The 13801-nt window shown below is 45.0% G+C and overlaps 1 long non-coding RNA gene across 1 annotated transcript; it reads right to left on the reverse strand.

The window, feature by feature from the left end:
• Positions 1-7372: 7372 nt before the first annotated feature.
• LOC308472984 lies at positions 7373-8821 on the reverse strand. Its single transcript, XR_013983848.1, has 2 exons — positions 8578-8821; positions 7373-7596 (listed from the first exon to the last, which is right to left on the reverse strand). It is a non-coding gene; the product is annotated as an uncharacterized lncRNA (long non-coding RNA).
• Positions 8822-13801: the final 4980 nt, after the last annotated feature.

Genomic DNA, 13801 nt, shown 5'->3' on the forward strand with positions numbered 1-13801 from the left:
TTTTTTTTTTGCCAAAAGATCAATCCATAACGGGAAAGAGAATGGAGCTATGGTAAATAACCTTCTTTCAGACACCATCTAAATTACTCAAACTATAAGTTGTGACAATCTATTGATCGTCTATTAACTATAGTGAAAACAGAAACAGGGAACAGACAAAGGGACACATCTGCCTAAACACCAGTACAATTCATGGGATATGTGGAACAGCACACTGGTGCTCATGCACAGTTTCCATAGTCATTCAATGGTACATTTGCAGGAGAAGATGTTGCCCTGTAATCATGCTGTTTGTATTTAGGTGGTGTGTTTAAAATGCCAGCTCTTTTTTAAAAAAAAATGGAAGCAGCAGCAATTTTTGTAGGTGAGCTAATAATCACACCTAGTCATCAAGAATGACACATAAGTGCTGTAGAAACGAGGGCCTTTTGTTTCTTCAATAGGTAATGCTTCAGAGGCATCATCCTGGCTCACTTTCTCCCTGAAGTGGTACAAAATGCAATCAAAATATTTTGTTCTTCGATCCTTGCCAGATAGCATCAGGAACGACTTGTTCCATTACAATCATTTAGGTGGGTGATACTACAAAAAGGCAAAAAAGGAAAATAGAGAGAAGAGCAGAACATTATACAGTTATTGAAGATAGGGGAAAAGGAAAATGTGGGACACAGAAAGCTGGAGACAACCCGTCATTAAGCAGAGAAGTGACATTTCAAATAAATGATGGATGTGGAGTGTCTGGGCCTCTGCAGTGCTACTCAGCAGACCTAGCAGAGAGAACATGATTCTGGCTGAATACTCCTCCCCTCCCTCCAAAAATTAATCACCACATCTCACTAACCCTTAGGCTCTCTGTCTCTCTCTCTCTCAAAAAAGTAAACTTTAAGCAGGTACACTGTACTATATTGCCCTGCTCTCTTCCTCTCTTTGTGTGTGTGTGTGTACAAATGATGCCTGATTTTGGTCTTCCAAAGCAGCTACTCTATTCCCAACTTCAGAATGGAAAGCGAAATACCGGTGGTCAACAAAAGGGGTTTAAAGACACTCTCAAGGCAAATTTTTAAAGCACAGATAATTGGGAAACACTGGCCTGCAAGCACTCCAACTGGAGAATAGCCTTTGAAGAAGCACAAACCCAGGACGAAAGGGAGAAATGTGCTAAGAAGAAGGCACGTTTGGCAAATCCTCGCTTTGATCAACTCCCATCCAGAAACCTATGTCCCCGCAGTGGAAGGACATTTGGATCCAGAATTGGCCTCCACAGTCACTTACTGACTCACTGTTAAGACCGTGTTCATGGAAGACAGTCTTCCTCAGCTACAAGTGATTGCCAAAGAAAGATATGACCACCTACCTTGGCCTCAGCCCAGTATACCCGAAGGAGCATCTCCATCCCCATTGCTCAGTCCAGACCCTGAGGTCCTCCTCCAAGGGTCTTCCTCTGGTTCCTTCATTGCAAGAAGCAAAGTTACAAGGAATCAGGCAGAGGGCCTTCTTGGTAGTGGCGCCCACCCTGTGCAACACCATTTCTTCAGATGTCAAGGAAATAAACAGCTATCTGACTTTTAGAAGGCATCTGAAGGCAGTCGTGTTTAGGGAAGTTTTTAATGTTTGATGTTTTATCGTGTTTTTACTTTTCTGTTGGAGCCACCCAGACTGACTGGGGAAACCCAGCCAGGTGGATGGGGTATAAATAATAAAGTTGTTGTTGTTGTTGTTGTTACCAAACAGAAACGTATCAAGGGGTGCAGGTGTCATCAAGAATACACAGCTGAGTGGCAATGATAAGTTGGCCACCATCTTGGACGACATCCAAAGAGGATTTCTCAAAGTCATTGATTTGCCAAATTACATTATTTAACCTCCCTCTCCACCCAAAACATCCTTTAGCCCCTGGGATTATATGCAGAGGCAGGGGCAGAGGAAGGGGGGCCACCCCAGGTGTCATCACTGAGGGGGGTGACATTCGGCACACCACCCACCCGCGACTCCCAAGCCTACCCCGAGCCTTCAGGAGAAGGGGCGGAGCTGCGCCGTCTTGCAGGCGGCCTTCCCCCCTTCCCCCCTTGTTTTGACATCTCGGGGGAGACTTGGGAGTCATGGGCAGGCGGCGCGCCATTGTCCCATGCTCCCAGGCTGCTTCCGGGGGGGGGAGCCTCCCCCAAGCTGTCAAAAGGAAGAGGGAAGGGAAGAAGGCTGCTGGCAAAGCAGCACAGCTCCCCCACCCCAGAAAGCAGCCCACCATGGCCAGCTCGCTCCATTCTCTATGGGTGGCTCGCTCTGCCCCCATAGGTGTCTTGCCCCCTGGGATGCTCACCCTGCCCCCATGGCCTCACCCCCAGGTGCACAGGATGTGCGGCACTCTGGGTGCCAGGGCAGCTAGCTCCGCCTCTGATTATATGCACATGTGCATGCGCACACACACTGTGGTACAACAGAGCCACAATGTTCCAAATCTGACTTGATTACTTTGTAATAACTATTTATTTGTTTTGTCTTTCAAATAGGCTGAAAGCAATGTGAATTACTTTAACAAAGTTGGCATCTGCTAGATATTCCTAACCATTTAATTGGGACCATTTTAATTAGTGAGTTTCTGCCCAGCTCTGATTTTTTCCCCTCAAAACATCAAGAATAAACTGAAGTAGAGTGACTATCAATTTTACTTAGTATTTTGTCATTTTGATTTTTCCCCCCAAGTTGGCTTTCTTTTAAATGGCCCTTTATTAATCAACAGAGCTATTTAGTTGAGATGGCTGATGTCCACTTAATTTGGATAATAAGCTGTCAGCTTAATCCAATTAAAAAGATTCTGATATAACATGATTGAAGGCAGAAAACAAGGACATGCAGAGAATGAAATGGCCAAACTTCTATAATGGGCTTAGTTTCTTGAAGGGAGGCAAATCTTTGAAAGTCTCCACTAATCAAATTGTTCTAATTTGCCTTATTTTAAATCTGGCATCGTATAACTGTGCAATTGGATCAGAATTGTTTCAGAAATAAAACTACATTGATTGAAGCCTGATTTAAATAAAATACTGTTGGATGAAAAACCCATGCATGTGTTCTGAGACCAGCATTTTTTACTTCAGGGCTACAAATCACAGGCACGCAGATGCTGCACTCTGTATGCATTTTGAATTAAAGCAGGCTTCAGAACTAACTGTAAGGTCAGCTACCAAAGACACAGACATAGGAAGAGCCCTGAGAGCTGAAACTAAATGTCTGTCTGGCCCAGAATTTTGTTTTCACAGCGGCCAACCAGATTTCTATGGAAAATTCACGAGCAGAATGTGATCACAACAGCACTCTTCCCACTTGTTTTGGTTTCTCAGTACTGGCTCCTGAAGGAATTGTGATTCTATGATTAAAATTGGCACGTAATTGAGGAGGACCATCAAATAAAGCCAACAGTTGGAAGTGCATGTGCACCCAGTAGTCTGTCCTGCAGGTCTTGTTTGTCAAAGAAAACCCACAGAATAATCCTACCCCAAACAAACTTGGCATAGTGGAAGCTGGTATACTCTGCTTATATCCAAATGAAATTCTCAAAGGGGATAGAATCTAAGTCTAAATCTGAAATGTTGATCCAAAATAAAGTTTCACCCTATCTCTAACAAAACCTGTACTCTGATCATATTTAACTTTCCTCACATCTCTTACTAGATATTAACTTCGGCCCGAGAAAATAACTACAGAAATACAGCCCATATTTTCTGTCACTTGACAGAAATTCCATTTACAATTGTTCAGGAGACAAGAAAATATCTCTAAATTTGTATGAGAGTTATTCTGACCCATTTTGGTTAGATTTTGAGAAACAATCTGTACCCTCAATAAAGTGGAAATAAGTCCTGTGCAACCTGAAAAATAACTGGAAAATAAGGAGTTATGTTTTATATGTTTGAAAAGGGGATTCCAAAACTAGTGGGGTGATAAAATGTGACCTCCTTGGTAGTTGAAAAACATCACTAGTGGGAATAGGAATGTTTAGTATTGCTGCAAACATCCAAGAATAATTTGTTGTGACCTTTTTAGAAATAATGGCCTAAGAACTATCTTGAGCACAATATTCCTAACTCCAAGGCAGTATCAACTAATAACATATTGGCACCACAGCAATAGTTTTTCTCTGTCCTTTGGTGTGTGTGACAGGCGTCCCTGAATGTGGATGCCCTTTCTCATATCCACAGAAAAGCTTTGCAATGTGCATCTTCATCAGCTGCACATTTGCTGGATTTTGTATGATGTTTCTGGTCAACTTAAATGGAAAGAAACTGTAGATGAAAGCCTGTTGTGGTGGTGGTGGTGGTGGTGTTTAGTCGTGTCCGACTCTTTGTGACCCCATGGACCAGCGCACGCCAGGCACTCCTGTCTTCCACTGCCTCCGGCAGTTTGGTCAAACTCATGTTAGTAGCTTCAAGAACACTGTCCAACCATCTCATCCTCTGTCGTCCCCTTCTCCTTGTGCCCTCCATCTTTCCCTTTTCTAGGGAGTCTTCTCTTCTCATGAGGTGGCCAAAGTATTGGAGCCTCAGCTTCAGGATCTGTCCTTCCAGTGAACAACTGCCTTTTTTGCAAGCAGAAAAACTATATTACACTCACTGATCTCCGTTGGGCCATATACTGAATCGTTCGCCACAAAGGTCTTCAAGCAGATTAACACGGCACAGTAAAATAGCTTCTGTAAAGCCACTCCGAAGCATCACATCAAAAGCTCGACTTATGCAAATCTCCAAGCTATGGAATGACAAGATACTTTGTCTGCAAGATCCGCTTATTAACATCTCCATATAACTGATTGACATGATACATTGTGTAAAATCCATCGTGCAGTCTCAAGCTTCTCTGAGTAGGGTGTTTTGCAGCTTATGAGCAGCTCCATGGCAGACGAGTAATGAATTATCTGAAGCGAAAAGACCGCAGGGAGCCATAAACAAAAGGGTTTACAGATTTGTGAACCAGCTGGTAGTTGATATCTGTCATTCACAGAAGACCATGGATGGTCTTAATGGCTACTGGCGCCCTAAGAGACCATGCGAATTGAACTTGTACAGAAGATGCCTTATTTTGGCTGAGGCACTGCTCAGTAAACCAGCAGAAGAGGGCTCAGTATGGAAACTTGATTCCTTTCCCTCTCCACCTGGCCCCTACGCTAGAAGGAAAGAGTGGGTTCTTCTGCCATATTCAGGATGCCACCAGGTTGCCAGCATTTTGTAGAAGGGATTAAAACACATATGAGGATTTCAGGCTTGCTCAGTTTTAAAGTGATTTAAAATGCCGTGTTGCCTCAGCACCGGGGTGGGGAACCTATCGGCTTTGCGTGACAGATTCTAATCAGGAGTGGCCTCACAGGCCCCATCACCAGATGTAACAATAATGTCATTTTCAATGTGCTGATAAAATGAAGGTTTTCTTCCCCTTAGAGAGTCCCCATGGGGTATGAATGGAATCCTACTGAAATGAGCATCAGTTGCAAAGCAGAGGGTTAAATCCTGCTGCTTTGGCAGTATTTGTTTCCTGTGGTTCCCTACTGAGAACAGGCATACTCAGCCAACTGACTTCAGGAGTAACTATAGCAGGTTGGTATAGTTTGAGGGGGATGGCCTTGTGGGCCATATTGGAGCCTCCTGGTGGGCAGGATTAGCCTGCCAGCTGGAGGATCCTCACCCCAGTCCAAGCACAATAAACTTTTTGTCGTTTGCAAAGTGTTGGGGAAATGCATCAAAAGGTGTGGGATAGTTAAGCAAATTATAAACAGGAAGACTTGTAGACACCTTGCACGATTGACAAAGTTATGCCGTGCTGATGTATTTCTATAAAGGGCCAAAGGAAAGTGAAAACCTTTGTATTCATGATCTCATGGCATATTACATTTTTTAAAAACACAGTGTGCTTTAGTGTGTGCTGGAAACCTCCGAACTGAGCAAACAGCAGTTTTTTTCTTAAGCAACCTTGTGTCATTTTTGCGAAAAGAATAGTAATATTAGCTACCACTTTATAGCTCAACCTCATGTTAAGAAATGATATGTTGGGGAATAAACATTCATTTCATCTGGCTCAATGTGTCTTGGGATTTAAGACACATACTTCAACACAATACCAGTTAATTTGGATCAAAATTTCACTAAATTAGGCACGGATGCATAAAGAAAAGTGGAGGGAGGAGAATCATTAACTGTAGCATCCTGCTTGGAGCTGTCTTCTAGCCACTGATGCAACACTATTTGACAAGGAATGTGGCTGTGTACTGAGAGCCCAAGCTTAGTCTAAGGCAGATCTGCCTACTGTCTTAGTTTTCATAACATACATCAGGGATGGGAAACCTTTTTCAGCCAAAGGGCCACACGTATCTCTAAAACAACCTTCCAGGGACCACAGGCTAGTGGTGGGCAAGATCAGAAGCAAATGTAGGAGAGGGGACACTACACATTTGAATTTTACCTTTACACAGTAAGCTCTGTCATACACACAGACACACACATCCCTCTCTATCCTCCATCTAGACAAGCAAGAAGCATGATCAGAGTTTGTGGACATATTTAGCACTCAAGGAGTGTGCAAACTGCAAACCAGGGCCACTAAGTGGCATGGTTCGGGAGGGAGTGTTCAGTGGTGTAGCTTGGGTTGCCAGTACCTGGGGCCACATGGAGGGGTGGGAGGGAGAGAAACGGACAGAGTACACATGCACATTCAACTGCCTAGCAGCATCTGCGTCACCCAGGAGATCGCAGCCGCAGGGATAAGAAAAGAAGAGTTGCTCTATTATCTGGAAAGGTCACTTCATGGTTCACATGTTTCCAATGGAGCCCAGTGACACAAGTAAGTCCACAGCTGTATTGAGGCCACACCGGGTGTTGAAATTTTACACCCCTAACCATTTTGCGCCTGGGGCAACCACCCCTGTGGCCCTCCACACGCTATGACACTGGGTGTATGACCTTGGGAGAGTCCTGAGGGCCAGATACAGAGGTGTGGGGTGGCATGCAGCCTGGGCCTGAGGTTTCCCACCCCTGACATGCAGCTCTGTACACAGATGTGGCCTCTGTGTCTGCTAGCTTTAAGCACAATAGGCAGCCTCTCCAAACAGAGTTCATCCTTGATCCTAAGATTCAGAGCACAGCTTTTCTCAAAATAAAATGAGCAGCAAACAATTTCATTTCAGCTCCTGCCACCCTGAAAAGCTAACTCATACAGACACTTCATTTTTCAGGAATGGGCACTACATAGGAGAAATCATGATGGATTGCAGCAAACGCAAGCTAGTTATCCTGATAAAGGATCTTGGGGGGTCACAGCCATAAGCAAGCACAACCCTTAACATCTTCCTTGCAGGCAACAGTAACAAAAGAATGTGATATCGATTGGCTGTTGATCTGAAAGCAGCGCATTTATCTGAAGCTTTTAAAAAAAGAAAATCGTGCAAAGGGGCATTCTGCTTTGTAAGATCATCGCCAGGGCTGAAATCCATACCATGGAAATGGTGTTTAATTTGGGAGCCGAAACTCCAGCCAGACTCTCCTTTGCTGTTGCTGCTGAAGCAATAGTTTCGTACCATATTGTGCTGCTTACATAAGGATTCGTTGAGGTTTTCTGATGGCAGCAAGGAGAAAAGGGTCAGTGAAGTGTGAGAAGAAGGTGAGTGGGGATATCATGAAGGATGAACAACGTCTTAGAGGCTTGTCAAGAAAAACATTAAAAAATGAGCAGAGTGGTTATTTCTCAGGTGATGAGAAAATCTAACAATGTTTCAAGATGACATGGGCATCTGCCCCCAAGACACAGTTGCCGGGAATATGAGGCCAAGGTCATGGGAGGCTAGATGGCTCATAGGTTTGCCCTGGACCACGTGCCGAAATCTAGCTCAAAGGAGGTGTCATTTAACATTACCATCTTCTGGGGCTTATGTTTTTCTTAAATTGTGTGGCATTGGTGGCCTTAATCGAAGGCCTCCTGCGTATCACACAACCCATTTGAAGCGCATGTCACTGGAGTGCAAGAGAGACATTCCCGTACATGGTTATAGCATTGCAAGTTTACCTCCTCTCTCTTGCAAAGCTCTCCCAGTGGCATTATTATGAGAGGAGCATCTTCCAAGGCCAAACCCTGGAGATCTTTCCTAACCATTCCAAGAGTTAGGTAAAGGTAAAGGTACCCCTGCCCGTACGGGCCAGTCGTGTCCGACTGTAGGGTTGTGCGCCCATCTCACTTAAGAGGCCGGAGGCCAGCGCTGTCTAGAGACACTTCCGGGTCACGTGGCCAGCGTGACGAAGCTGCTCTGGCGAGCCAGCACCAGCGCAGCACATGGAAATGCTGTTTACCTTCCCGCTATAAAGCGGTACCTATTTATCTACTTGCACTTAAGAGTGCTTTCGAACTGCTAGGTGGGCAGGAGCTGGGACCGAAAGACGGGAGCTCACCCCGCTGTGGGGATTCGAACCGCTGACCATACGATCAGCAAGCCCTAGGCACTGAGGTTTTACCCACAGCGCCACCCACGTCCCTTTATTCCAAGAGTTACTCCCAGGCTATTTTCCTACTACTGTTGCCTATTTGCATACTATTCATGTTTACCAGTCACATGCCACACACTAGAGGGGTTTCAGTGTGTGTCTGGGACATAGAGATGAATCAGTGATGATCCTCAGCATGTGTTGCTCTGTGCTGGAAGGATTCCTCATAGCTGCAGTCTATCAGCTTTAACACTTCCATGATGATGGAGCCAGAGGATATGCGATGTAGGTCTTTTAAAAAGAGAGGGAGAGAAGGGGGGAATTGTTTCCTTGACGTGTACAATTGATTTGTGGGCCACACTGGCACAGAGCTCAGTAGTGGCCCGTATTACAACGGAGTGTTCAAAAATTCATACGAAACAAGGGGATCCAGGCCATTGCCAATCTTGGCATATTATTTTACCCCATGTGGTGGTCCTTGCTCACAAATGCTTTGGCATGGCAGTACTCCACCTAGTGGGAAGTATCGTTTTGCACAGGGATGGCTGTGTGAAGCATCTCAGTTGAGTGGATCACCTCCATATCACTGCAAGCCACTGCCAAGGAACAGCAGCGTTGGCAGGGATATTCCAAATGATTGGGATGCCGCAGGAAGTAAGCCCAAATCAACCATGTACAAAACGCAGCCTGCCTGGTTAGTGAGTACTATCTAAGCACTGCTCAGTGCAGTGGTGATCAGATATGCCTGTGTCAGTGTAAAGGTGACCCTAAGCACTTTTTTTCATGATAAAAATAGGTACATTCATTAAATTTATATAAGGTGGTAAGCCTTCATAATGAGGGGATTGTTTTTTTTTTTGAAAAAAATAAAAGCGGCTTTATTTTATCTTTTAAAATAAATCGTATAATGTGATGAAGAATCATAGAATTGTAGAAAGGGCCCCGAGGGTCATCTAGTCCAACCCCCTGCAATGTGGAATCTCAGCTAAAGCATTCCTGACAGATGCCCATCCAACCTCTCCTTGAAAACCTCCAAGGGTAGAGAGTCCACTACCTTCGGAGGGGGTCCATTTTACTGTTGAATAGCAGAACAGAACAGAACAGAATTGAATAGAATAGAGGCTAAAGCAGTATGCATATGAGATCTTGGTGTCAGGTGCACCCCAAGGTTCTGTCACACTCTAGTGTGACCAAGAAACAGGACCCAGAATGGGGCTATATGCATGGGTATAGGATTGGTTCCCAATGAATTACTAGGTGACTCTGAGAAGATCCAGCAACCTGTCTCATGGTAGGAGGAAGTCCTCTGTATAATACCTTATAGCTCAATTTCTAATTTCATTTGTCTCCACTGTTTACAGCCACCATCTCCCAGATCCGTTTTTCTTCATTTACACCTGACTGACAGAAGACCTTTGCCTTTAACCTACATGTTAACAGTCCTTCTTAGCTGCGAAAGAAATAGAAAGGCAGCCACCAAAAATCCACCAGGAAAAGAAAGATTGTTTGAGAGTCATTATATCCCTATCTAGGAAGACACACATTTACAAAGGATGAGGCAGTGAGCCAGGCTGTGCCAGGGACCTCTTACTGAATTAACCTTTGAAACTACCTGGGAAATGTTCATTCTGTACAGCCCAGCTGATCCACAAGAAAGGCAGAACAGGCCTGAATATGCTGTTATGGCAGGGCATAATCTTCTCAGGTTGTAGCTTGGAGACTATCTGCATATCTTTAAATGTCCCATGATAGCGAGAGGAGACAGTCACTGCAGGGTTCGCAATCATGTACCTGTTCAAGATGGGGGGGGGCAGGGGGCAGTTCTTGCTGTGTCCTTATGCATGTCAGCTTGACCAGCTCCCACATTCTGAAAAAATGAAGTAATTGACTTCATTCCTCCAGACTGTGTTGTGAGAACTCCTCACGCAATGGATTTGGCTATTTGCAGTTCTGCTACTGCTAATCATTGTTGACCTTCACCAAGTATCCATTTGATCGCCCCCAGGGGTATTGTAATTTGCATGTCTGAGGGTGTTTTTGCTCTCACCTTCTTGCAATGCTGACAAAGCAGTTTGTGCTTCAGACTTTCCCAACCCTTCTAAATCAAGCTGCAAATACTTATTTTGTCAACAAAAGAAGTTGGCAATGACTTGTGAGTTCTTTGAAGAAGCGGAACCTCAAAGAAAGTGGATGGAACGGTGAGCTAGTTGTTATTCTTTTTAAAAAAAAAAATCCCCACTATTTGGCTATTATTAAAGTTTATTCATTCATTGATCCTGAACTGAGTAGTTGGGCCTGTTTTTGTATGGTGGGAGGGATGGCACTAACAAGTGTCACATCATGCCTGAAGTTTGTACATTTTCTCATGTCTGCGGTTTAATCATGGTAGCACTGTGTTCTCTTTATTTTTCTTTCCATCGACCTTCTCCGGGCTGGCCTGGATAGTTTTTCTTCACCAGGACACAGACTTAAGCAAACTTGATTTTGCAGATGGTAGGATTAACTCAAGTACTCAATGGCCTCGGTCCAGTATACCTGAAGGAGCGTCTCCACCCCCATCATTCTGCCTGGACACTAACGTCCAGCGCTGAGGGCCTTCTGGTGGTTCCCTCACTGTGAGAAGCCAAGTTACAGGGAACCAGGCAGGGGGCCTTCTTGGTAGTGGCACCCGCCCTGTGGAACACCCTCCCACCAGATGTCAAAGAGAAAAACAACTACCAGACTTTTAGAAGACATCTGAAGGCAGCCTTGTTTAGGGAAGCTTTTAATATTTAATAGACTATTGTATTTTAATATTTTGTTGGAAGCCGCCCAGAGTGACTGGGGAAACCCAGCAAGATGGGCGGGGTGTAAATAATAAATTATTATTATTATTATTATTATTATTATTATTATTATTATTACTATTACTACTACTACTACTACTACCACTACCCACTCCATCAAATCCCATCCCATCCAGCATTACTACCTTCCCCACCACCCCACATAATCATGGTAGGTCACAGGAATAGGAGCATAACAATGAATGTTAATGGCTCCTGCCATCACCCCACTCAGTGGCGAAGCTGCATGCTCCACTACCGGAGGCGGAGAGCAGGCGGGGGTGTGGCTGGCGCCCCCGGGGGCATAACACACATCCCGGGGGCGTGGTACACCACCCGCGAGGGCATGGCGCCCGCAAGGGCATAGCGCTTGGCGTGCGGGGGTCTGTGTGACATGTGTCAGGGGGCCACTGCGATGGCACCCTACCGGAACAATGGTGCCAGGGGCGGTCTGTGAGGAGAACCTGAGCTTACAGGGTTAAACAGCTCAGAGTGTACGCCCTGCCTACTATTGGGAGGGAGGAGATTCTGCGTCATATCTGAGAGTCTAAACCCTTTGTCTCTCTCTACTTTCGCTTTTGAGGAGAGAGGACGTGTTTTCACGATGCTGTTCGCTGTGATAAATAATGGATAGTCTGCTGTAAATAAAAACTGCTTCTAGCTGCTAATATCCTGAGTGGACTTTATTTAAGCACACTGAAGAATGCACTGGAGTTTTGCAGCTTTCTCTTACCGCTGCTGATCTCTGCGTGTTGCTCAGAGCCTTTGGAATGTGGCCTTTGAAGTCCGGAGGCCTGGCCAGTAGCTACGCAGCCGAAGCGTAGCTAGGATTTATCTGAGCAATAAGTCTTCTCCAGACGGTCCACTCCCTCCGCACTCCTGTTCCTCTGCCAGTGACCCCAGTTAAGCAGAATTCAAGGGGATACACATTTCAGCAGCATGACAGAGCAGACACTGAAATGGGTTGCGTTTGATAAGTTGCCTTTTGATGTGTTGTTTTTTCCATGACGTTCTGCTAAATATCGCTAACACACAGGATACCTGATTGATTCACAATGATTGCAAGGTGGCGATGGGGCTCAGCTCAAGTGCAAGCTTGATTATTGAGGGAATCAGCATCCTTACTCCCACCACAACCAAGTCTCTTCCAGACAGCCTGGTTGTTCAACATTCGTCCTGATTTGTCTGTGGAGAGCTTATAGGACATCGGCTGCTTATTGAGTATTCCTTCTGATGTGACTAGAGGCCATGCTGGGCAGGGCTGATGGGAGCTGGAGTCTAGCATCATCCAGATGACCACAAGTTCCCCACTGTTACACTAAGGACAAACAAAATCACCCCTTGTAGGGTGGAATTCATGACGTATTGGAGGCACTACGTGTTTTTAAGCCATCTTTCTACAGTGCATAGACTGTCTGCTTATGGTATGTGCTGATCTATGTGGGTTTGGCCTATAAGTGACATGCCAAACTCTTTTTGCCTTTTCATTCTGACTCTGGTGGAGCCCAGAAGCATCTGATGTCCCAAAGGTTCCCCAGCCTGGCCTTAGGAGGCTGAATATGTATGTAGCCATCTCATTCCCTTCTCCTGATAAATCTACCCGCTCTTTAAAAAATAAAATTAAAAAATGCATCCATCAAATGCAACATCAGCAGGAATCTAATCTGTCTTCAAACCACTTACTCCTGAGTAGTTCCGTTGAAGCTTCCTGAGTAAGCCGCATGGAAATCCCTGCCACCCTAGCGAAATGTCTTATCGCTGGCAGAGAAGCATCCTCTCTCCCCCTCCGGTCCTAATCAAACCCTTTTGTTTGCTTCTTTCCTGTGATGAGTGCGATGGGGGTGCTCCTCTCTGCCACTCAGCCACACAGCCTGGTAATCATCATTGGCTGAGCTGCCTCCTCGTCTACTTGAGAAGAGCTCTGTCACTCCAGAGATGAAGGCAGCATCTGGAAGAACCTGAAAAGGATGCAGAGGAGGGGGAAGAGTTTGCTCCAACAGCTGCAGACCATTCAGCAGACTTATCAAAGTACATGCTGATTGGCATAAATTACACTGACTCTTTCTGAATGGGGTGGCGAGTGGGGGGGGTGCAAAGTTTCCTGCTAAACTTGCCAGGATAGTTTTCTTGTTTTTTTTGTCTAAAATAAAGTCAAAGCAGCATGCCAAAATCATCACCATCACCAGAGTTGTAACACAATTAATTATTTAGGCAGCTGGGTATGTTTTTAAAGAATCAATTATACAGAAATGAGGTATTAATCCAGATTGTTATGCTACAGGCCAGATTTCATGAGATGAGATGAGCTTTAAAAAGACCGCAGGCACACTTTTGCTCATCTCTTTTAAGGGCAGGTACAGCCACAGCGAGCTTAGCTGTGCTCACTGCAATTCCCTCTTCTACACACTATCAAAAGCACAAAACCAGGTTCGTCCTCCTTTGAGACAATCTCAAAGTTGCCATCTTGGTTTTGTGAGTCCTAGTACACCTGCAACCTGCCTTACAGGCCTTTTCTACCTG

The sequence above is a fragment of the Podarcis pityusensis genome (genome assembly GCF_964106645.2).
Source record: "Podarcis pityusensis genome assembly, chromosome: 3".
Taxonomy (NCBI): domain Eukaryota; kingdom Metazoa; phylum Chordata; class Lepidosauria; order Squamata; family Lacertidae; genus Podarcis; species Podarcis pityusensis.